Source organism: Galeopterus variegatus, unplaced genomic scaffold (genome assembly GCF_000696425.1).
Source record: "Galeopterus variegatus unplaced genomic scaffold, G_variegatus-3.0.2 Scaffold1446, whole genome shotgun sequence".
In the NCBI taxonomy this organism is placed as follows: domain Eukaryota; kingdom Metazoa; phylum Chordata; class Mammalia; order Dermoptera; family Cynocephalidae; genus Galeopterus; species Galeopterus variegatus.
The window spans coordinates 50833-53381 of NW_007727557.1; the positions used below are offsets into that span (position 1 = coordinate 50833).

General features: G+C 34.2%; 1 long non-coding RNA gene across 1 annotated transcript in view; it reads right to left on the reverse strand.

Annotated features, from left to right (window-relative positions):
• Positions 1 to 2285, reverse strand: part of LOC103593942 — a 6586-nt gene extending 4301 nt beyond the window's left edge. Inside the window, exon 1 of the long non-coding RNA XR_550798.1 lies at positions 2165 to 2285. This is a non-coding gene — a long non-coding RNA (uncharacterized LOC103593942). The remainder of the gene's footprint in view (positions 1 to 2164) is intronic.
• Positions 2286 to 2549: the final 264 nt, after the last annotated feature.

Here is a 2549-nt window from a genome sequence, read left to right on the forward strand (position 1 = left end):
ACAGCAATAAGTGCTATACCTGGTAAGAGAGAAGGAAATAAAACAGGAAGGACTTTATATACCATTTTAAGAAAGTTTCACTGCCAACCAAGTTTGACTAGAGAATCTATGAAGAGTTTCAAGAAAATAGCTCACATAATTAGATCTCTAGATTGAAACATTGTGTTTTGGAGACTGGACTGGAAGCAGAAGAGAATAGAGGCAGAAAAACCAATAAGAAACTATTGACATCACCAAGCAAGAAATGATGAAACCCAGAATTAGAATATTATCAGGGGACTGCAAAGAGGATTGCATTTCAAAGCCATTTTAATTCAAATACAGATTTGAGGATTTGAGGACTGACTTGTGAAGACCAAAAGGAAAAAAGAAGAAAGGAAGGTTTTATGTTTCTAGAAGTGTAATGTTTCAGTTAGCTTTTGCTGAGTAACAAAACACCCCCAAACTAAGTGACTTAAAACAGCAATATGTTAGTCCACTGGGCATTTCTGCTGAACTGGGCCTGGCTTGGCTGATGTTGGCTGGGCTTGCTTAGGTGGCTGTAGTCAGCTGGGGAATGGCTGATCTAGCATGGCCTGAGACGGGATGGCTAGCCTCTGCTCCATGTAGTCTCGCATCCTTCAGCAGGCTAGTCCAGGCTTTTCCACAGGGAGGCTGGGAAGGGTTCTAAGACAGCAGAACCGTGCAGAGACAATAGACCTGAGGTTCAGAACTAGTACATTATCACATTAGTGAAATCAAGTCACAAGGCCAGTCTCTTTTCAAAGGGTGGGAAAATAGACTATATTTCTTGATGGGATGAGCTACAAGGTCATATTGCCAAGGGTTGCTGACTTAGGGAGGAGAAAAAATGCAGCCATTTTTGTAAACAATCTACTGCATGTAATAATGTATTAATAGGAAAAGAAAGTAGGTAAGATGGATTGGATTTGAAGGGAAAAATAAAATCTTTTAATATTTTGAGTTTCAGGCTCTGTCTAAACGTCTAGAAATATTCATTGAGAAATTGAATTCAGGAAAGGTAAGGAGACTTGTATGGGTTATGAAATTACTTTGAGACACATTATACATAGACCCAGATATGCAGTAATCCATCATCCTTTCTGCTAATGTATTTATTTATTTCGAAGGTACTTTAGGAGGATCCAATAATCAATTTTCATTCATTCACTTAATCATTCCTTGATTTTCTCTCTCCTCTTCTTTTCTCTTTCTCCTCCCTCCCTCAGTTCTTTTTTTCTCTCCAATGTTTATTGAATATTTAATATGTGCTAGATGGTATATGCACGGAAAAAAGAATTAGACCTTACCTTATAAATTGTTTAGTTCAAATTAGACTACAATGTAATTATTAAAAACTCTGACTGCCATTCTCACCTAGGAAGATATTTATCAGTTTTGAGCTTCAAGTTAGTAATAATTTAGTCAACCAGCTTTATTTACCCTTTGGCAAATAAATGAATACCACAGAGAAGCAGACTGAATAGAATTAATTGCAAACAGTCATTTGTAACTTAATTAAACATTTCACTCCTGAAGCAGGAATTAGAATGTTTCATGAGGCTGATAATTGGAGTATGTGAAGCCTATGCTTCTGTTGGCTAAGAATAAGAAACTGAACAGGAGAGTGCCATTGTTTACCACATTGCTATAGTTTTAAGATAGGTAGTTTAATATCTCAACTAAAATTGATTTTAAAAGTGTAATGTTTTATTATGTGTAGATATAATCTTTTTTATTAAACCAAGGTCATTTTGTTCAATTAAAACTAATTAAATTTGAAAAATTCTTTTCAAATACGTGCAATGCTTATTTATTTATTTATTTATTTTTAAATTTTATTTTATTTTGTCAATATACAATGTGGTTGATTATCGTGGCCCATTACAGAAACCTTCCTCTTCCCCCACAACCTCATGTCTGTTCGCTTGTTGTACCAACTTCAAGGAATTGTAATTGTTGTGTCTTCTTCCCTCCCCCACCCCCAGGTTGTTTGTGTATTTATTTATTTATTTTTAGCTCCTGCAAATAAGTGAGAACATGTGATATTTCTCTTTCTGTGCCTGTCCATGTTGTTGCGAATGGCAGTATTTCATTCTTTTTTATAGCAGAGTAGTATTCCAGTGTGTAGATGCTTATTTATGAAATAAAACCCACAACTTACCCTAGCTGAGAAATTAACTTATTTACTAGTAGGTATATGCGAGGGTCTCAGTCTTTAGTGAGTGATGGATGGAGATGAAATTTTGGCTTTCAGAGTTCAGATCATCTGTTGAATATTGTTGTTTAAAGAAGAGTAGCTATAAAGAGAAATGCTTATAAATCTTAGCTCTCTTACCAGTATTAAAAAACTATACCTTCAATTTCAACTGAAATTATTGCATAGTTTACACATTTATCCTGTATATATGCAAGTTCTTTCCAAGTCCTCCATTTTGGTGATCCTGTTACAAATATCTCTTCAAAATATTTTTTAAATATTTCAATTAAATATCTACACATAAATGTTTAAATTTTTAATATTCAGATGTGTAAAATTAAAAGATATA